Here is a 23,437-nt window from a genome sequence, read left to right on the forward strand (position 1 = left end):
TTCTCCTGGGAATCCCAGGCAGCCGAACGAGGGAGGGAGCTGTTGCCCTGTTGCCCCGAGCCAAAGCAGCGCTGCGAGGCAAACACCACAGGCCACATCACACTCGAGCACCGACTCTTGACAGTTGCTCGTTTGTGTGTTCAGAGTTCAGGGTACAGGCGACAGACAGGCCTGATCTCAGCCATGGGACAGCAGTGATTGCCCACAAGTCCCGTATCTAAGCCCCGACTTGCCCATCGGCCTTCCTTCAGGAACAATGCCCACCTCACAGTGCTGCCATGAACGCTAAGTCAGCACGTATATACACAACCAGATTCATTGCAATTGTGCTTTCTACCCCAAGTTAATACAACCAGGTGCTATCATCGAGACTGAATAACCAATATTAGAACAGAAGGTCAGGCCAGCGATGGTGGCTCAGACCTGTAATCCCAGCACTTTGGGAAGCTGAGGTGGGTGGATCACTTGAGGTCAGGAGTTGCAGACCAGCTTGGCCAACATGGCAAAACCCCATCTCTACTAAAAATAATTTATCCAGACATGGTGGCACACACCCTGTAACCCCAGCTACTAGGGAGGCTGAGGCATAAGAATCGCTTGAACCTGTGACGTAGAGGTTGCAGTGAATGGAGATTGTACTCCTGGGCTCCACCCTTCCAGCCTGGGTGACAGAGCAAGATTCTAATAAAACAATAAAAGGTCAAGATGAGAACTGATTGCCAAGGTCCACAGTCCATATACTTAAAACATAAAATTCATTAGCTAGTACTTGATCAAGTTGCTGCTTTCTTCATTACAATCTTGTATATCCTTCTAACACGGCTCAAAATGTTTACATTTGAACACACCTCGAGTATAACAAAAAATAAAGTGCCTGTATTTCACAAACGAGCAATTTCCAGTAAGGCTGCATCCTGCTCTAGTTAATCCTTTGACAATGTAAAACTGAGCCATCCTGACATAGCACTGACACATGGTGCAAGAAGAATGACCTCCAATTAAATCGCTAGATTTAGAGAACACGTAAATATAGTTTATCACTAATTCACTAGCCATTAGCAAGATTTTAAAGGAAGAAAAATTATCAGGACTGTAACTAGGAATAAAGGCAAAAATAAACATGAAGAAATTAGTCACGTTTAAATCAATACCCTTTCTGTGAGGCCGTAACAAAGTATACACAGCAGGGGCACAAACTGTCATGCTAAACTGTCACCAAGCTCTCTATGAAGGTAGTAAGAGCGTCCCAAGTCGCAGAGCCTCGTCTTCCTATTTAAACCCTAAACAGCCAACACCACTCAGCATGCAGTGAGAGCTCTGAAAGCTCAGAGGAATGCATGATGGGATGAAGGGCCCTAGCCCTGCCATCACCCTGCTGCTTATTAAAAATATAAAACAAACCCCTGCCTTCAAGGTGCCCAGATCTAACTAGTACAAGGTTTTGCTTTTAACAAGTTAACTACGAATGATGAAGACTCTCAACAGCTGTGCGAAATGTAAGGCAACCTCATAAGAGGAACTTGGCTGAGACTAAACCCAGAGATAGTTTTTTTAACCACAGAAGAGGAAAGAACTGAAGAACCTTACAGAAAGTTGACAGCAATTTCTATTTCTCTATGGTACAACCTGGAATTTACCTTTGAGACAGACTGCCCTTCTGTTCTGAAAAATCAGATTATTCTTGCAATCCTCCATCAGGACTGAAATTCCCAAAGGCATGGAAAACCAAGTACTAATTTTAACCCCCCCCCAAAAAAAAAAAAAACTACCTATGATCTTAGATGTGAGATTTAGTATTCTCAAATTCCAAATTTGGAAATATTTTGCACAAAGTCCTTATTTTCCCTGTTTACTTGAAAGCTCTCTATTCTTTTGTCCTAAACATCTTCCTTCTCATCCTTCCAAACAATATCTGAAGATGAACTTACATATCGTTTTCAATGTTACAAAGAAGATACTACATTTGTCATGAACTGTTTATATTCACAGCTCTAGGAGGGATTTTGCTACATCGTGAGGAATAACACGAGGCAGTTAATACGCCACGAATAAAGAACAGTAGAAAGTGGACACATTTCCTGATGAGTGCCGATTTCTCATTGAGCTGCTGACAAAGTTATAATACAGAAAGCTAGACAGCTGCTCTGTTAGTTCTACCTCACTTAAGTGACCGAGTCATTGTTGTTTCGGTTCCCTCTCTCGTCTGGGGATGAGGCACACCTCACAGAGCTGTTTATGATTTCAGGAACACACACATCAATGAAGTGACTGTTCCTAAATCGTTGCAAAGGGTAGAGTAACCTGCCAAATTTCAACTAGGTTGTAACAAACAACTGTTTTCATCCTACACGCTCCGGTGCCAGCGAGATGGTGCGTTCTTGGATCCCTGCGGGAGCCCTATTCCTGGTGCCATAGAGCGCACACACACATTTACATCCACATAATGTACGTATATGGCACACTGTAACACGTGTACCTGCATAGAGCGTACACACATCCGAATACGTGGAGTGTACATGAGTGCACTACGTGCGTACAGAGTGCACACACATCCAGATCCATGTAGGGTACATGCATAGAGTGTACACACATCCAAATATATATAGTGTACAAACAAGTTCACTACGAGTGTACAAGCATAGAGCATACACACATCCATATAGCAAATGTACATAGGTATGCTAACATGTATGTACATGCAGAGCATGCACACACGTCTATATGCATACAGTGTACACAGGTATACTATAACCTGTATGTACATGTATATGGCATACACATGCACATCCGTATGTACACAGGTATGCTATTTGCTATATGTATACACCTGCATATAACATACATTCTTATCCAATGTACGTAGGTGCACTACAACATGCATACACATGTGCAGGGTACACATATGCACATGTATACAATGTACATCAGTACACTAACGTATAAAACGTATACACATATGCAATAGTGTACGTACATATGCAGCATGTATACGTATTATTGTGTACATATCCAGAAGTTTATTCAGTGTGCATAGTGTACATGCATGCTTGTGTGCACATATGTATATATACATCTGCAGAAATAATGTGCACATACCCACATGGTGCACGTACACAGGTATGTATGTGGCATTAAATACATGCATGTATGTACACATGTAGAACAGATAGGTGTCCAACTAGTGTGCATATAATCATCCCCGTAGATACACACATATACACATGTACATGCATGCCTACAGCATGCACGTGTGTAGGACACAAATGTAGTGTACATACCTATACACTGTAAATACATGCAGTGGAAATACACGTAGTATGCGTACACCACATACACACATGTACATTTATACAGTACGCATACACCGAGACCCAGAACGGGTCATGAGTATTAACATGGCGCAAACGCTTCCAGTTCTACCTCAGTGAATTTTTTTCAAACTATAATAGAACTCATATAAAAAGGGTTTTAAGGAAATCAATACAGCTAGTGACAAAAACAGTGGGAAGGGCACAACCACTTTCCCTCAGAGTTCTGGGCCTGACCGTGGAAGTTCAGAGGTTTCCTAATGCAGTACACATCAGAACTGACTCACAATGAAGCACTCCTTAAAAATTAAAAATGTGTCCTCATGTTTTGGCCTTTGAGACAAAGCCTCTTAGTTAATCGAGTTCTGACTGAATTTGACTCACAGTACTCTGGCAGATTCTTCATTTTCTGGTGAGACAGACGAATGTCCCAGGGTGAGGGCAATGCCAGCCGTTTCAGGGTCAGCTTTTCGAGGAGCGATGTCTGGCAGAACACAATCCAACACCATAGTAGGATCCCCCACCCAGCCACTTAGACGCTTTCTGGTACTTACTCTGTCTGCTTGTTTCCCTTTCTTGAATTCAGCTGGGGGGAGAAAAAAAACCAAAAAAATCAAAACCAAAAACAAACAGCCCATGTGTTTGTGTGTCTGAAAAGTGAATACATCCACATCCAACTTTCTAAATGATACACGGCAGGTGTTGATGGTCACCACAGTGGCCAACCAGTTGACAAAATACAAAGTCATCTGCAAACATGAACGAGTTTCTAGGAATACAAAAGTCAAGGGAATTTACTTCACATATTAAAGCTCTCAAGGGTGCTCATCAAAAATATATTTAGAGGTTTTCCTTTCAAGTTATTTTTGAAGATTTTTAAGTTGCAATACTTAAAAGCCTCTGGGAAAAGAAAGGATACAGGTATCTGGAAGATTTATACTAAATGATTTTCATGTCTTTTTGATAAAGTTAAATAAGGTCAGCCTTGAAGTAATGGGTTCCACTACTCTGAGGCTGTGGATGGAATCCACACCACCACCAGACAATTGAATAAACAGCAAGGCTGCACACACAGGACACAGGCAGTGAGCCAGCCTGACTAGTTGTCAGCTTCTGGGTCAGTTCTACCCAGTTCTGGCCAGGCCCCACTGGAGATGAAAACCTGCCCTTTAGAAGCCTTCAAACCCCACCTTTCAAAATCTAATCCTCTTCAACTGAGGCCCAAGTCCAAAAATCTACTGACATCTTAGCCCGCGTTAGGCCAGCTGTCCCCCAGCCTTTTTGGCACCAGGGATGGGTTTCATGGAAGACAATTTTTCTGGGGGGTGGTTTTGAATTGCAACTGTTCCACCTCAGGTCAGGCAGCGGATCCTCATAAGGAGCACCTCCGAGATCTCTCACAAGCAGTTTACGATAGGGTCCCAGCGCCTAGCAGAACACACAGCTAATGATAGGGTCACAACACCTAGGAGAACATGCGGCTTATGATAGGGCTCCAGCACCTAGGAGAACAGGCGGCTTAGGAGAGGGTCCCAGCACCTAGGAGAACAGGTATTAAATGAGTTGGCAAAGCCAAAATCCACCGGATCTACCACTCCAAAGCAAACATACACCACTGCCCAATATTGATGTGAGCCAAAAACAGGGAAGTCCTGAGGGCCCACACTGACCACAGCCAGACGCCACTTCTGCAAGAAGCAAGCACGCACCTAGAGATCACCAGTGATGACCCAGGAGAGCAGCTTTGAGCAGAGACAAAGGTGAAGGAGAGGCACATGGGCCAGGGTGCTGGGTGTGCCCGTCTTTGTGACCTCACTGAGATTGCTTACCTCTGGCCCTTGGTGTCCCTTCCTGTGGAGGTAGCAGCCCCCAAATCCCTGCCTCCCTTCAGCACTGACTGAGGCGGCCCTGAAGTCTCCCCAGGACTGAGACTGTTTCTAAATCCTGTTAACTGCACACCCACATGAAAAACAAAAAACAAAATATCAAGTATGCAGACAGGAAAATAAAAATACGTGAATCCTCCCTTATTCAACAGGCATTTAAAAAGTAACAGGAAAATTGTGATAGTCTTTAAACAACCACCAGCTATCACGTCCTCTTGAAATGTTTTAGCTAATCAGGAACATCTTTACCAAGCACTTGTGTGTTCAGGAAATCAGTTGACAGGTCCCAAATAACCTCGGAGCCTGCGACCTGACCCCCAACTCACGCACATCACCTCTCCAGAGGAACGTGTCCTGGACACCTTTCAAATGGTGAGGAACAGGAACAAGGGTAGCTTTCCCTCAACACCACAAAACAAGCTCGACCCCGAGGAGCCCGGAGAACAGCGACGTTTGTTTAGATGCTTTCCCACTGTCCTTGTCAGAGCAAACATTCCCATCCCACACCGCCCGGTGTTTAACTCTCCCTGGGATACCAGCAGCCGTCAACCCTCAACAAGCTGGAAACAGAGGCCAAGCTGATAGGAGGCCTCTCTCCATTCCTTACTGAATTCGCTCAGGACACGGATGTTCCCAAACACATATGGCCCCGAGTATTCCACACCTGGGGAACATTCAAACAGCAGACTCTGCAAAGACGTTCCCCTCAAGAGAAACTCAGTTTCTAACTTCCCTTAGGGAAAAACAGGAGACCCAGAACTTTCCAGAAAATCAAGTGTGAGAGGAAGCCACTCACCTCTGGCACTTCCTAAACCTGCCTTCCCGCGGGTGCTCAGGGATGTCCCCGCGACAGCCCCGTCCACCCAGGACGGCAGCAGGTCTCAGGCAGCCAGCACCTGGGCAGCTGGCGAAGCAACCCCAGGGTGAAAACGCCATCCCAGGCACCACTTCCCGGAGCCCCTCAGCAAGAAAAACAGAGGTGGGACAGAACCGAGGGCTGACTCGAGGCTGGGGAGCCACAGACCCGCACAGCTCAATCATCGGACATGCTCTTCTGTGGACAGAGCCCAGGGAGAGGCCAGCACAGAGACCCTCGTGCCGGCTCCACGGGCCAGCGTCCTCCAGGGCTGCAAGTTTGTGATCACAGCTTCAGAATTTGGTTCCAGAATCTTCCGGAATCAAACACGCACCAAACTGTAAAGCTGCCAGGACAGCAGGGCCCAGGAGCAGGCTCAGGGGAGGACCACTTAGAAACCCCACACACAGCATACACGTGTGCATGCTTACTCCACACATGCCACCGCTTCACCCAATAGTATACACGCAAACGCATGTATGTACTCCATACACACCCTCAAATACACTCACTAAATATGATGCGCGTACACACTCCACACACACCCTCAAATACATACGACACACATGAACATGCTCACTCCACCCACACCTGCTAAATACACTCAACCACACACGCACAAACGTGACACACGTGCACACTCATTCCGGACGTCACACCCCTCACCAAGTACACAGGTGCACACACCTCCAAGTTCAGAACCTGTAGACTCCACAAGCTTTGGTTTCCCCCACTGTTTCTCTCATCACATGAGATCCACACACAGGTGTCATTTACTGACATCTAACACGCGGGGAGGCCCTTAGACAGAACTGCACTCACAAGTCGGCTTCATTCAGGCATTCATCACCAGCCTCCTGAAGCCACCTCCTGTCCCCAGGGGGAGCGGGGGCCGAGACCGGAGACGTCACTGGGCTTACAGATCCCCAGGCTGGCAACCCAGCGAAATGAGGAGGGCTGGGCCACGGCCCTGGAGGGAGACGGGTACTGGCTCAAGTATGCGGAACATGAGTCCTCATTTCCAGACAGTGTCACCTACGACAGCGTCAGGTGAAAGCCAGTGGTTTGGCATTCCTGGGATAGACAGTTCTGGAAATACAAGGGAAGCTTTTTACTCCTCCCCTCTGAACACATGAGGTCCATGGTCCCCTCACATCTAACACTGGGAATCCGAATCGGTGACTCCTTGTCCACCTGAGGACCACCCAAGAGGATCCACACACCTGCTACAACAGCAGCACCGCACCTGGTCTGCAGGGGAGCAAAGCAAATCCCACCTTTATGACTAAAACTGGATTACCCTGACACTGGCAGCCTGCAGTGTGTGTATCGTCAAGCCCCCACGTCTGTGCCACCTGCAAGAGGAACACAAGCCCTTAGTCCCAGGTTCTCAGGACGGCCTGTGAGGTAGATGCTGGCACCTTCCCATCTCCCAGGGGAGAGGAGAGAAGGCCACGGTCAGGGCTTGCATATCAGGAGGGTCGGGATTCAAACCCCATCTGCCTCACAAAGCAGCCCTTACCATTCAAGTGACTTCTATCATCAGCCTTAAAATGTACCACAGTTACCAGCAATTCTGAGTGCTGTTCCTTGGGACATCATAAGCAAACATTTTGTTAGAAAGGTTTTGCCAAATCTGCTTTCAAAATCCTATGCTATGAAATGACTAATGAAAATTTGAGCTATGAAATAAAGCACATAGTTAAATGAATCCCAAAATGACTATCGCGAAGGAAGTTTTAACTTGAAGTGAAAAATATCCTCCAAATGACACCAGCCAGAATTATCTTCAATCATTACTGATCCCATATGCTTCAGGAATTATACAGCATCATCTCAGATATGAACTTAAAACCATTAGCTGAATGCACATTTCAGCACAACCAAAGTTCTGCTATAATAAGCAGCACAGGCGTCTCTGGAGAGGATTTTAATTGGGACTACAAACGATGTGCACGATCGTGGTAAGAGGTTTCATGCTGGCTGTTCTCCAAGGTGCGACACAGAGAGACACCACTAACCTCAAAGACACCTGCTGCTTTGTAATGAGATGAGAGACGATGTGGACGGACTACTGTAAATATTCGAAAAGGAGAAACAATGCAAGGAAAGAATCGTATCAGTTACCCTTTACATTCTTAGAAAAAAATGATTTTTCTTTTGGGATGATTTTAAAAGAAAATGACATTTCTGGATTTTTTTTAACTTTTCTTTCTGAGACAGGGTCTTGGCTCTGTCGCCAAGATTGGAGTACAGTGGAGCAATAGCAGCTCACTGTAGCCTTAAGTGATCTTCCCACCTCAGCCTCCAGAGTACCAGGGACCACAGGCACGCACCACCACACTCAGCTAACTTCTGTTATACAGATGGGGTCTTGCTATGATGTCCAGGCTGGTCTTCAACCCCTTGGCCTCAAGTGATCCTCCTGTCTTGACCTCACAAAGATTTAGCCTAAGCGACCATGTCTTATCGGAAAACAGACATTAGAGCAAATGCATTTCTGTAAGATTTTCTACCTCTTTTCACTGGAGAAAAAGGTAACTTGCCTCCAAGGGTCGGAGACAAAGACGTTACTGCAGACAAGAGCGCTGTGCATCCCGGGAACCGCTACACCACGAGGCACGGCCGTGCACACTGGACGCAGGAGTAACAAACGAGGCTAGCACAGGCCGATGCTGGCCCTCTCCAGAAGCAGGCCTATCCTTCCTCCTCTCCTCAGCCCCCTCTCCCTTCAGGCCTCAGTGGCTGCTGACAGCGGAGAGGCCACAACTAGAGGAGGCTCTCAACTCCACCAGGGACAGGAGTCCCGGACGCTGGGGACTCAACTGCTGTCCTCCGCGCATCCACCTCCTTCTGGTCCAGCCTTCTCAGGAGCCAGGCGTGGCCACTTTGACCCTCTTTTCCCTTCTGTGGCTCCTACAAAAAACCAGTTCAGAGAGCCCAGGCTGCCTTGCACTCCAGGGATACCTGGCACAGGCCCCCTCCATGTCCTTATCCAAGCTCCTGGGGCCAGAAGGGTCTTGCAATATTTCACTTTCCAGTTGACCATCCCCAGCCTGAAATCCAAAGTGCTCTAAAGAGCATTTCCTTCGAGTGTCATGAGGAAGCTCAGAATGTTTCAGGTTTTGGAGCATTTTGGAGTAGGGACTCTCAGCCTTAATTTGAACCTCTTCAAGGAAGCCACACACTGAAGCCCCCGATGTCCACCCTACACAATCCCAGCACACCATCTGAAGTCCTCAACAACAGATTTTCTTTCTTCAAAAATAACCACAAGTCACAAACTCACACGCAATCACAGAAGGGGGTTGTGGACACCCACACAGATGATGAAATTTAACTGTCACATTTTTACCTACGTAATTTAAAGTCATTCCTCAAAACACACCTGTTTTACTGAGTTGCATTTTAAGGTGAACACACACAAATCATTTCAGGGAAACAAACGTCACTTTGGGCTGCGTGTGGTTTCTTGACTCCCGTGAATAACTCAGCGTTCACCCTCACTTCTGGATAAGGGAGACGATGCAAAGAAAACTGTTAAAACAAAGACATGAAAACAAGTTTAAGAAGGGTTTGAAAGGTTCCTCCTGTCCTCCTGGAGGGGAGACGAGGATGCCTGGAAAGCTCACGGGGGACAGGAGCACAGCCTCCTCGGTGTGTCATGGACGCTGCCTCACCAAGGGGAGAGGATGATGCCTGGAAGGCTCACAGGGGTGGGAGCACAGCCTCCTCAGTGCTTTCTACAGTCAGCAGCTTCAGAAATTCCTGCAGAAGCAGAACACATCATGAGAACTGAGACTGGAACACCCCAAAGAAAGGGATGAGGGGTCAAAAAAAGCATTCGATCATTACCAAGGAGCGCGGGCATGAAGCCGCTTCAAAGACCGTGTGAGAAGTCACTCATAGGCGTTTCAGAAAATAAGGGTAGTGCGAGATTGCTCGATCAGCTCAAACAGGCTGCCGTCCCTCAGGCCATGAAGTCCCTGAGATGAGCCTGTCACTGAGCAGAAGTCACTCGCATCTCTGCCAGAGAAAGTACTACAAGCTGACACATAACCTCATGAAACCTGGGCTTCAGCCGGTCGACAACAGTGAGTCTGACATGGTACATCCCTCCAGATAGTTAAAGACCCCAGGGGTTCATCGGACAACCTCGAAGGGCTGTGTCTGTCCAGCTCCTTTTCCAAGTTCTGGATGATTTTTCCTAATGCACTATAAGCAGCATGTTCCAATAGAGATGTAATTAACTGGATGGGTGTCCTCTTAATTTTGAAATTAGAAACACACTTGGCCAGGCACGGTGGCTCATGCCTGTGATCTCAGTACTTTGGGTGGCTGAGACAGCTGGACTGCTTAAGTCCAGGAGTTCAAGTCCAGCCTGGGCAACATTGCAAAACTCCATCTCTACAAAAAATACAAAACTAAGTCAGGCATGGGGACACATGGAACATGTGCCTGTGGGTCCTGGCTACTCAGGAGACTGAGGCAGGAACATCACTTGAGCCTGGGAGGTTGAGGCTGTAGTAAGCTGTGCTCACACCACTGCCTGGGCAACAAAAAGGTTTTTTTGCCTGTCTCAAAAAAACCAAAGAGAAAAAGAATTATATACCTGACTAGGCCAAAATAAAAGAGGCCTTCGCTGCCTACATAAAGGGCTTTCAGAATTCACTTCCATCCTTAGGAAAGGCGGCCAACACCAGGCTGTCTCCCTTAAGATGCCCTGTCTCATATGGGAAAAAAAATCAAGAGAAATCAAATAAAGGCCATAAAATACATCAGTTTCAACACTAAAATTTGATAGTATGCTTTAAATTGAAGATGAGTTAAGTCACATTTCCAAACCTCTGAAAGCACGGTTACTGGGAGGGAATGGTTTGCAACACACAAACGCAGCTCTGTAAAAGTGCCCAGGCTGGATGAAGGCTCAAACGTCAGTGCAAGGAGAAAGTCTGAACAAACTCTCTCCTGCCCTGCTGCTGTCCTCTTCCAAAACACACTGTTTATCTGTCAGTTTAGAACAAGGCCTAGGGAGGTGGGAGGCAGGCCTGGGAGGGTCACCTAGCATCCAAGCTCCTCACCCACACAACTGCACGAGGCTGAGCTGAGCAGCACACACAAACACAACTAATTCTCCCCAAAAAGAAGACGGAAGGCAGCACACTGCCACGCCAGGCACCCTGCAGATGAGAAGATTGAGGGGAGCCAGAGGTACCTTTAATCTTGCTTGCATGGTGGAGGGAGAGGAATAATGCCACTCACTTGAGTGTTGCACAATTCTTTCTAGCACTGAGTGGCAGAAAACAAAAATTATAGATGCTTCCTCAGATAAATGTTTCTGAAGAACTGAACATAAATTACGTTCAGGAAATAGCATTATGAATGCCTTAAGTGCTTCTGTTTTCAATAATCCCAGAGTAATTCTATAAACCCGGGAATCAGTCTCACCCAACTCCAGGATCACGGCCCAGGTGACGTGGGCACACATATCCTGAAGCTCCAATACTCAACTAAAGTGGGGCGAGTGAAAATGATCCTGGGTATAATTTACACGGACACAGGAAGGTGGCTGAGCCCCAAACCCCTAAACCAGGAAGACCAGTGTCCTTCAGGGGCCTCACCTCTGTCCTTTCGCAGCCTCTGGGAACCACCACTCTGCTCTCTACTGACACAAACGCCCCTCCCAAGGTACAACACCAGGAAGATCATCATTCAAAACTGAGGAACGTGGCAGAACAAAGCTGTCAGGAGATTTTAATCACCAACACCACTTGTTACATGACCCAAAGATGATTAAAATCTCAGGCCCTTCAAGACTGAATGCTATCTATACTTAAATGCATTTCATCACCATATTGGGGGGTTATTCCTTTGTTTTGCTGCAAATATATCCAACTGCTGTAAAAGGAAAAGGCAATTTGTTAACGAAGCTTCTTGGAGTGTCTCAACAGGCCTCGAGGTAGGATAAAAGGCAGGACTTCCTGGCAGAAACGCTCAGCTCTGAGGTCAGGTGGAGTTCTTGAGCACCAACCAAGGCAAAATAAGGTCGAAGACCACACCACACTTTCCTCAATCACATCTTCATTCCACCTTTCCTTCTATTTCTCACGACTTCACTGGGAGAAATTGTGCTAAAAGAAAATGGAAACACAGACATACATAGGAGACCCTACAGATGCTGAGAATGGGTGCAGCCATCACAGTCCGAATGTCCTTTCAGGGCCATCTGCCCTGGCTGGGATCCAAGTATCCGAGGGCAGGATTGTATGTCAGACCCGTGAAGCCAAGATTACAGCCACTGAACGGCAGTTTTCCATCCCACGGAAACCGGCCTTGCTAGGGGCTTCCTCGGGGACCACCGACCTCAAGCCACCACCCGTCAACTACTTCAACTAACCTACATCATGGCAGAGGCCTCCCTAGGCAGACCAGCCCTGCCCAAGTCCTGCTTCATGGCAAACCCTCCAGACAAACGTCCTTGGTCTCTTCCGGGAGGCTGTGCTCGGAAGGTGCCCTCATTTACTTCTGTGGCTCTGAGACATTTAACTAGAGCCCAACACATTTCTTCCTGTTCACATAGTATTGAGTTAATAGATTTTTATGAGTAAACTTTCACTGGGAAAAATACCATTTCCGGAGCCCCAGTGACCACAATGAAAATGTTTTTACCTTCCCTTACGTGACATCGGCAACGCCAGGTCCAGGAAACGTTCTGGATCTCAGATAATGGCAAATCCACTCATAGTAAGTCTTGGTCTTGTTTCACAAGCTATCAAATGCTGCCCAGAAGCAGGAAAAACCCCACAACGTGGCAGGGAGGGGCGACCAGCGTGAGTTCTAAGGCCAGACCACCCGGATCTGCTGACAGCGTGGTGAGGGGCAAACAGTGCAGGGTCTAAGGCCAGACCGCCCGAGTCCCGCTGACAGTGCGGCTTCAGGAGTTTCCTAAACCCTCTGCTCTCCAAGTTTCATGTCAGAAAAATGCAGTGATAACCGTGTCCACCTCGTTTAAATATGTATATATATACACACACATATATATATACTCCAAACCTACAGCCCTATAAAGGTCATTAATCCTAGTTATCCTCAAGGCATTGAGCGATCAATAATGAGCCATCCCCCTGGCTGCTGACCTGCCACAGCCCCACCCTCCGGAAACCCCGCATCCACACCAGCCACACAGGATGAGGCCAGGGAAGGAGCAGGACTGTGTCTTGGGAACTTAAACTCTGGAAGCTGAGTTAAATCAGTGCCGCTCAAATCTTGTCACCAACTATCTTGTTAAATTGGGAGATTCCATCTCTGGGGATCTTGAAGGAACCTGAGGTTCTACATTGAGTGAGATGAGCACTCGTGCTGCAATGAGACGGCAGGGAAAGCAACCGAATCTGGGGTCGCAGCTGCCTGAGGCTTGGGTCCCACCGGGAAAGTGGCACCAGGGCCCTCAGGACAGTGGCGGAGGTCCCAGGAGGCAAGTCCTGGTGCAGAGACTCATGGACCCAAAGATTGCTCCAGGGCCAGGAGGGGCTGCTGCGCTGACAGCCACGAGGCAGGCAGCCTTCGAGCTCCTCCAGCTGCCATCCTGCAGGCAGGGAGGACAGTGCCCAGACCACCCTGGGGCTCCCCCCAGCCTGCCAGGCTGGTACTCTTACTCCAGCCACTGACAAGAGTCCCCATGTTGCAAGCTAGGTTGAAACAGTGCCTCAGGCCTCGGGGCACATGCACCCCCCTGCAGGGCTGGGATGGCTATTCCCACACATCCCCAACTCACAGCAAAACTTAAAAATGAAAGTTGGAAGATACAGCCAGGAAACCAATGCTCAAGAAGCAACTCCAGTGTGACTCTTCCAAGAGCTATTGCTATTGAACATCTTTAAAAACATTTCCAGGGTGACTTCCTAGAGCAATTGCTGTTGAAAATCTTTAAAATTCTTCATTTCAAAATTAGCTTTTATTACACTGTCTTCCCTATTCTACCAAGACTCTAGAAAACAAAACCATTACAATTTCCAATTCTATCTTATGGCAAGTTAGAAATACACGTTTCCTCAAAGGATTCTACATGTTTCCTTGGCAATATCCTTTCCACGCCCCGTACTACTGCCCACAACAGAGAAGGCTTTTCCAACTCAACCCAACCCAACCCAACCCAACCCAACCCAACCCAAGGGCCCTGAGATAGGCCCCTAACGAATCGTCTACAAACTCTTGAGACAGGCTTGCCCTGACAAATCATCTGCAAACTCCATCTTCCATTAAAAACAGTACCGAAAATGAGCATATTACCACTTTTTAAAAATTACTGTAAAGTGGACAGTGTTCAGTTCTGTGAATTTCGGCACAAATATTCCCATAATCATCATCACACAAGCAGAACAGTCCAACAGCCCCAAACCCACTCACGGGGCCTCATAAGCATACCCTCCCATTCTCAGCAACCACCCTCTCCGTGTCCTCCCATGACTCGGGTCTATCTTTTGCGAGCGTTGTGGCAAAACACTCGCAAAATCACAATTTCCTGGGCATCGTGCTTGGAGGTGCACCCAGGGTGTCCTGTGATCAACAGCCAGGCCTCGGGGCTGCTGGGTATTTATTATTCCACATATGGCTGTGGCACATTGTAACCTGTTTTGGACAACTATAGACAGCGCTATTAACATCTGGGCACAGTTTTTCTTAAACATCAGATTCTGTTTCTCTAGGGTAAATACCCAGGATTGGGGTCACTGGGACCCACGTTTGTGTGAGTTCAGTTTTGTAAGAAACCGCCAAGCTGTCTGCACCGTGCTGAACCCCAGCATCGCACAGGAGTCCCGACTGCCGGTCCTCACCAGCACCTGGGGCTGTCGGAAGACCTTAGTCAGGCGCTCCAGCAGGGGTGTGAACAAATTCACTGCGGCTTCGGTGCACATCTGGGTGCAACCAGTCACGCTGAAGGTCATTTCAGATGCTTTCGGGCCATCCTCCCGTCCTTCTCAGCGAAGCATCTGTTCAGGTCTCTTCCGCTTTTAAGTCAGGTGGTTTGTTCTCTGTCATGAGCCGTGGGAGTCCTGTGCATTCTGGATACGAGTCCTTTGCCGGCTGCATGGTTCGTAGACATCTTCTCCCCATCTATCGAAAATGTGTCTCTTCAATTCCCTAGGGGTGTCTTTTATATTAGAAGTTTAATTTTGATGAGTCTTACCTACTTGTTTTCTTCCTTGATTATGGATCATGGTATGGCTAAGAGCTCTCACCCTAGGTCTCCACAATTTCCCTTTGTTCTGCAGGTTTTGTAGTTTGGTATTTTACATTCAGGGCTATGATCCACCTTAATTTTCATACAGAAATTTCTCCCTGTTTTCACTCTTTTGCATATGGCTGTCCCATAATTCCAGCACCATTTGTTGAAAAGACTCAAATTCCACTGAACTGCTTTTGCATCTTTGGATCTGTTCTAGACTCCACTCTGTCAGCTGACCCGTGTGTGTGCATCCTCAGCATAATTTATGACTTTAGTGGCTGTCTCTGTGAAAAAAAGTAACTCTGTCTGGAAGCAAAAACTACATTAGAAGTGCTCTAAATAAGATTCTTCCTGTTGTCAGGAGAGCAAAGCCACTGCCCTAAGCAGAGGTGAGGCCTCAACAGCTCCCAGGCACAACCTTAACACACAATGGGGAAGGGAATTCATTTCAAGGGCCACAACATGAGACCAGCATAGCCATGAAAACTGCAATAATTTCACAACAGAATGAAATTCATAAAGAATTGCTCAGAAGCGTGTGATAAGTTACATAAATCACTGTTCCTTAAATTCTGACGGTTGACTAGAACAGAAATAGCTTCACGGTACAGTTCAAACAGGAGAAAGGTAGGTAGGGGTGGTTTCCACACCACACAGGGCCTGCAGGAAAGGGACACTCTTCCTCTAAACGGGAGATCCCGGGAGTGATGTGATAAGCCATGGTGAGAGTCACAGAACTGTGCAAGCCGGAGTCGCGGCATTTGCCCCACCACGGAACCTGTGTCCATGAACGACGAGGCTCAAATGTCAGGCCGGGGCAACCGAGGCAGTTATCAGGGGACAAGAAAACGAGCGCACGGTGGAGGCAAAGGTCTGAAATCGCGCGGCAACTTCGAGTCAAGTGGGACAAACTGACTCAAAATACAGGTTCCAAAAACCACCACAGAGAGCTGCTCCTCGGCTCTGGAAAGGCTAAGTGACTAATGCCCACACTGAGCATCTGCTCCCAGAGACGACCCTGGTGACCTAAGGCCCAGCTGCTCCGAACCCGCGCAGAACCTCAGTGAGGAACTTTGTTGGTATCTTACAGCACATTGACATGTTCCCTTAAAATCTGGTATTTCATCCACAATGCAGGCGCCAGCTTTGACTCATACACATTCCGATTAAACAAGATAATTTACACCCTGACCGTGCCAGGTAAGAGGTTTACTACAATCTTTAAACAGAGCCAGAGGCTACAGTCTGCTCCTCCACAACACCATGTCTCTACAAGTTCGATGGGTTTTTACTTTCCATGTCTTCACTTGCCTAGTGCTAGAAAGCAGATAAAAACAGAAGGAACCCAGAAACACTATTGAATGAGACTCAAATATCTTGCAGTCATCATCGAGATGAGATGTTTATTAAACAGAAATGTTCTCCCCTGTAGAAAGCAGCACACATCAACACGCACCGATAACTGTCGCCAGCATTCCAGATCATCTTCCCTTCCATGGCCACAGTGCAGGGCAATGGACCACGCACACCTGCAGGCCCACGGAAAGCGGGGTGACACGGCCGATTCTTGTAGCGAGCAGGCCAGGGTGCACTCAAAGAGCATCTCTTTCCAGAGGTCTGCCATGGAAAGTTACACATTTATTCCATGAGTTAATGGCACTGCACCGAACATTTCTGTAAGAGTCTCTAAGCAAGTATTTCCTTCTGCCTACAATGGCCCGACACAAACTGAAAAGGCTCTTGGAGCTGCCAAAGACTTCAATATCCCCTTAACTATTGTCATGCACATCCATGTGAAGAGACCACCAAACAGGGTTTGTGAGCGCAACATGGCTGTTTATTTAACCTGGGTGCAGGCGGGCTGAGTCCAAAGAGTCAGCGAAGGGAGCTAAGTGTGGGGCCGTTTTATAGGATTTGGTTAGGTAAAGGAATATTACAGTCAAATGGGGGTTGTTCTCTGGCGGGCAGGAGTGGGGGTCACAAGGTGCTCAGTGGGGGAGCTTTTTGAGCCAGGATGAGCCTGGAAAAAGAATTTCACACACACACACACAAATCATCGCTTAAGGCAAGGACTGGCCATTTTCACTTATTTCTGGTAGAATGTTATCAGTTAAGTCCAGGCAGGGCATTTGCACTTTTGTGATTCTTCAGTTACTTCAGGCCATCTGGGCGTATATACGTGCAAGTCACAGGGGACGCGATGGCTTGGCTTGGGCTCAGACGCCTGACAACTACAGTCTTTACTTTTAAGGTGTGGGGTAAGATCATATAATCCCCAACTAAGCTCCTGATGCTGTGTGTGGCATCCAGCAACAGCACGTTCCATTCCTGGATTACATTTGACTCAAGAGTCCACAGTGAGAACGATTTCTGGTGAATGAAACACCAGGCAGGAGGGTGATTCCGCTGGGCAGCTCTTCACACACAGCCCAGGAGCTGAGGGGAGAGGAAGAGGCCCACGGGCGTCCACCGTGCTCACGCCCCCTTGGAATGCGCCCCACTCCTAGAGACCCGGACCCAAGGGAAATCTGACCTGAAAATGGGCAAACCCTCACTTTGCAGAGGGACAGGGACTCGGGGCCACAACTTGACCTCAGAGCAACACAAGTGCAGACAGCACCCCAGGACACCCTCTCCACCCAAATTCAAGGAGGAAAACCAACGCCCCGCCCCCTTGCGGAAACCCCCGGCTGCTGGAGAAGACTCCTGCCGGCGTGTGCAGCCTCTCCCGTCCCACGTTCCGGGCTCAGCACCTGTGCTTCAGCCCTGGCACTGCTCGCCACACCCACAGGTGTGCCAGGAGGGGCAGGTCCTAAGGTCTCCACTGCACCAAAGCCTGCAAGGCAAAGGGGCAGCTCCCTCCAGCAGGAGTCCAGAAGCACACACTGCACCAGCGTCAAGGCATGAGAATTCTCCCCTCGGTCTCCGAGTCTCCAGTCTGTTGCCCGCCACGGTCTTCTGCCAACGGCGAGGCCCAAGCTGGGCGGCACATTTGGTTCTCACCATTTCCCTTGTCAAATCAATACTGCAAACATATCCAATTCATCCTGTCACTAAAAATGAAATAATCCGCCATCTCCATCACAGATGATGCAATCAGGTTTTCATTACCGGGTTTTTGTTTTGTTTAGTTTTTTGGTTTTTTTCTATTTTGAGATGGTGTTTCTGCTCTGTCGCCCAGGGTGGAGTGCAGTGGTGCGATCTTGGCTCCCTGCAACCTCTGCCTCCCGGGTACAAGTGATTCTCCTGCCTCAGCCTCCCAAGTAGCTGGGATTACAGGTGCCTGCCACCATGCCCGGCTAATTTTCATCTTTTCAGTACAGACGGGGTTTCACCATGTTCACCAGTCTGGTCTCGAACTCCTAACCTCAGGGGATCCACCTGCCTCCTTCTCTCAAAGTGCTGGAATTACAGGCATAAGCCACCACTCGCGACCATTACTGGTGTAATTTCTAAGCCGCTCTCTCACACCCACTCCCTTTTTTTTTTTTTTTTTTTTTTAAGAACCAGCTTTATGCCTATATTTTTTCCAAGAGAACCAGTTACCCCATTTCAAGTACAAATAAGACACGGTGTTTAAAAACCAAAAATGCCCATTTGCACAGAAGTCTCCAAATACCCAGTCGATTTAAGCCTTGAGAATAAGATCAAGCTGTTGGCTGAATACAACTTCCCTTTCCATCTGTCTGCCTGTGAGTTAGACACAAGGATGAAGCCACGAGCTAGGGACATAAAGGCAGGAACCAAGGTAGCGGAGACTCCAAATAAAAGCTGGAAGACCAACACAAATGCACCACACCCTGCACACCCTCCTCTCCTTCCTTTTCAGAATTTCCAGAGGATGAAACAGGGACCTTCTCAGACGTCCCACGATGCAGGCGGCCAGAGGGGAAGGCGGCGACAGCCTGAATGAGGCGACCGGGAAATCACATTCCACAAACAGAAATTCTCCATGTGCTTTACATCCTCTGTCTCTGAAGAACTATGCCAGGCTAACAGTCGCTAGAAAACCGCATTCAAGTGTCATTTCCCATTTCAAGCAAAGAAAACAGTGGTGGGGCATGAGGGAAAAACATAGCCATGTGTTCTGGGCTATTAAATAAGGTTTTTTCTGTTATAAACGTATAATTTTACATTCTCAGATTTCTGTATAATTGATATGCTTCCTAATTAGCAGACATAGTAATAAAAAGTGAATTCCAAGTGTAAGATCGGAGGAACCGTTCACATGGCTTCAGGTTCTGCTACTGTGTTTCAACTTAAGAAAATGGTTCTGTGTGTTGGTAACAAGGCCTGAGAGTCTGTGTGAGAGTCTGTGTGGCTGTAATCAGGGTTCGTGTTGGCTCTCTAGCAGAGGATGTTACACTGTTACATTATCTTCTACAAAAAATCCTGAAAAAATGAAGGCTGAATAGACATACACACCCTCCCAAAATAATCCAAATGTCCACCGATATGAAAAACAGATGAATTACGGCTTCCATCGTGGAATATTCTTCAGCAGTGAAAACAAACTATAGCCACAGGTGCCAACTAGGATAAAGACAACCTTTTAAACACGCTTAAAGTGAACTGACTAGGCAGAATTCCTTGATTACAGGCATCTGCTCCAAAAGGGTACTGTTATTAATCCTGTGATGTAGAATGATAGTTAGCAACCCTGTTTCGGGGCACATCTAGAAAAAAGCAAAATAATGACTACACAATTTTAAATTCTTTGTCAATTATAACTATTACTATGAAAATTCTAAAAATGTGAAAATCTTCCCAACTGTTATTGGAAACGCTTCAAAATAAATACCCTGGCATTGCTTGCCACACCCACAGTTGTGCCAAAATAAATGAAAATATAGCCCAAGGTAGTAGAACTGAAACCTGAAGATGTACGAGCCGTCCCTGTCTCGCTATCTATACATCGGGTAGAAATTTAAGAGCAGGTAGTGACACTGCAATGCAAGGCTCAAACCAACTGGGTATTTGGAAACTTCTATGCAAAGTGGCATTTTCGGTTTTTAAACACGGTGTTATTTGTACTTCAAACAGGTAACTGTTTGGTTCCCTTGGAAAAAATATAGCCATAAACCTGGTTTTTTAAAAAAAATACGGGAGTGGGTATGAGAGAGAGTAGCTTAGAAATTTTAAAAGTATCAGCAGGGAGCAGTGGCTCATGCCTGTCATCCCAGCACTTTGAGAGGTAGGCCCAAGGGGCCTTTGAGGACACCGGTCTCCTCTGCTGCCTGCCTGCTGGACTGACCCCCCATGACATTCACTGGGTTTCCACCCCTGTCTCATTCAACATCCCAAGGGTGGTCTTCATCCTCGTCTGGGGCTCAGCTCTGCCCCAATTTCCTAAATCTCTGCCTTCAGAGCCTGAAAACACCCACACCCAGGGTCACCCTAAGTCCACGTTTACCCCCAGAGAGTCCCCATTTTATGTTTTCCAGGCATCGCCTTAGTGATAATTTATCCTGTAAATTCCAACTGCCTTCACACCTCACCCCTGCTGTCTCCCAGCAGAACCCACTCAGATGCACATGCCCCAGACCCACACCCAGGTCTGTACATGCTGCCCTGCTCTACCCATGTGGGGACCACCTCTCTTTCTTGAGGAATCAGCTGGCGATCATCTCCTTGTGGAGGGCTGCCCTGACTTCCAACTCTCTCCAGCAAAGGCAGAAGCCATCCTCGGTACTTCCCCAAAACTCAGGCCAAGTATGAAGATGGCGCAGATGCTAGCTGTGCCTGGGATGCCATGGGCAGGGTCCCCAGATGCTCTGCACATGGCCCGGGGCACCGCCTGAACACAGCAAGTGCTGAAGAAACAAAACTGACGTGCACTGACCTCTGATAGGGCCTCCTTCACCATCCACATCTGTCTCCCCTCTGGACAGTAAAATCCACAAGACACAGAGGGCTTGTCTCACTCATCTTCAAACTCCCAGGGTCACCCTGGTAGGTAAAGGGGACTCAAATGTCTTCTGAAGGAAGCGACTGGTTAGCTGCCAAGTTAAAGGGCCTCTGAAATTCAGAGCTCTGCATAGCAGTCCAGCACACTTTATTATGAATGACTCCAACCACAGCAGAAGTGGCCGTGGAACCAGTGCTAACCAATTCAGGGTTTGTTCACTGTTTCTCAGTTCATTATCACAACGCATTCTCACAGAGCAGCTGCGCACAGATCCTCAGACATCTACACAGAGTGGGACGATGGCGCCAAGTCACGTCAACGTCCTGTTGCAGACTGGGAGACAGCAGTCAGACACGGACCCAGGTAGAGCACAGACCTCGCGTTAAATCGGCTCCGTGTAAACAGCACTCCCTGCCAGGCCCTTTCCTATCTGCACAGCTTCTGCAAATTCAACTCTCGCACCTGACACCTAAGAATACTGCACACCCCCATGTGAATCCCCTACTCACCTCCCAAAATGACCCGGCATGGCCGAGTACAAAAAATTTCAACATAAGGGAACTGGAGGGCATGTGGGGCTTTCTCGAGTCCCTGCTGCCTCCTGATGGGAGGGCCCAATGTTTCACACCCCTCGTGAAGGGCGGGTCTCTTCGGCCCCCAGGCTTTGACCTGGAGCTTAAATCAGCATTAACTAATTTCACTTTCCAGGACCAACTTCAAAGGCCTGCAAAGCCAGAGAAGGGAGAGGAGATGGAACACGCCCTCACCTCAGATCTGCTGCAAGCACACACTTCTCAGATGCGTCCCAAGGTGCACAGCGTGTCCGATGCCTGTTTCACATCCACCGACCTGCAGGTCTTCTATGTGGCATCAGCCTCCTGGGCACTGGGAACAAGAGGTATAATGGCAAGTCCCTTCTGCAGCAAAGCTGAGGCAAAGGGACCCAACACATTGGAACTGACCGTTTTCTGACAGTATCAAAACAGAAGGAAAATACTGTACAGTCAACTCCCCCTCACGCAGGTTTATTTACCTGTGACTCAGAGGCCATGACAGAGAACTTCAGGTTCTTACCGATTCCTATTTTCCCCATCCAGGAAGCCTTTGTTTTTAATATCGTACGAACTTGCCATTTTGTAGGCCAAAAACAGCAAATATTGGCAGTTTCCTACAGTTCAACTGAATAAAATATGATCATGGCCTTTTGTGAAACCATGAAGAAAAGGTGGATATCTCAATATGTGTTTCCAGACTGGCTTTGTTCCTGAAGCGGTAACTCTGTTCACTCAGGATATTAGACACTGAAGAATAAACATCAATATCCCACCAAGAAAACCAAAGGAATGAAATAATTTTGCATCCACCTTGGAACCTTTTTAGGACAAGGCAGGACACAAACTTCTAAAAAGCTGCAGTTGTCCCTCTGTATACACAGGGACATGGATTCCAGAACACGCCCCGAGTTTACCCAAATCTACGTATCCACAGGACCCCACGGCCACCCTATGGAAGCACATGTAGGAAACGTCGGCCCTCCACAAAGCCAGGTTTTTTCAGTAAGGGTTTGGTTGGAAAAAAAATTAACATAAGTGATCCTTCGAAGCTCAAAACCCATGTTGTTCAGGGTCAGCTGCATTTATTACTTGTGTCATATCTGAGGCCTGAAAGCCATCATTCTCGATACCTTAATGTGACGGTTAACAAACTAACTGTTCCGATTAGAAAGAGGAAAAAGCTTATTTTTAAGCTGACAATGAGAGTGGATGCGGCTACGGTGAACGGAGAACAGACCTAAGCAAGCACCAAGGCTGGGGTGACTGCCTGTGCTCAGACCCACCAGGGCCTGTTCTTCCATCTCCCTCTGCTGAAAGGGATAACCTCCTTCTCCCCCACGACTAAAGGGCCTTTTTAAAATATTCACACGAGAAGTGCTATGAAAAGCTGAAAGGTCACAGATAACATTTTTAAAAATAAACATTAACGTAAGCATTTAATTTTCGTATAAGGAGTAAGGAAAGGATCCAGTTTCAGCTTTCTACTTATGGCTAGCCAATTTTCCCAGCACCATTTATTAAATAGGGAATCCTTTCCCCATTTCTTGTTTCTCTCAGGTTTGTCAAAGATCAGATGGCTGTAGATGTGTGGTATTATTTCTGAGGACTCTGTTCTGTTCCATTGGTCTATATCTCTGTTTTGGTACCAGTACCATGCTGTTTTGGTTACTGTAGCCTTGTAGTATAGTTTGAAGTCAGG

At 47.4% G+C, this 23,437-nt stretch overlaps 1 long non-coding RNA gene across 1 annotated transcript in view; it reads right to left on the reverse strand.

Annotated features, from left to right (window-relative positions):
* The window catches only part of LOC144334902 (uncharacterized), a 108,483-nt gene that overhangs the window by 60,171 nt on the left and 24,875 nt on the right, over positions 1–23,437 (reverse strand). The window contains exons 3-4 of the long non-coding RNA XR_013405157.1: positions 21,952–22,069; positions 16,733–16,893 (exon numbers count right to left, since the gene is read on the reverse strand). This is a non-coding gene — a long non-coding RNA (uncharacterized LOC144334902). The remainder of the gene's footprint in view (positions 1–16,732; positions 16,894–21,951; positions 22,070–23,437) is intronic.

Source organism: Macaca mulatta, chromosome 15 (genome assembly GCF_049350105.2).
Source record: "Macaca mulatta isolate MMU2019108-1 chromosome 15, T2T-MMU8v2.0, whole genome shotgun sequence".
NCBI lineage: Eukaryota > Metazoa > Chordata > Mammalia > Primates > Cercopithecidae > Macaca > Macaca mulatta.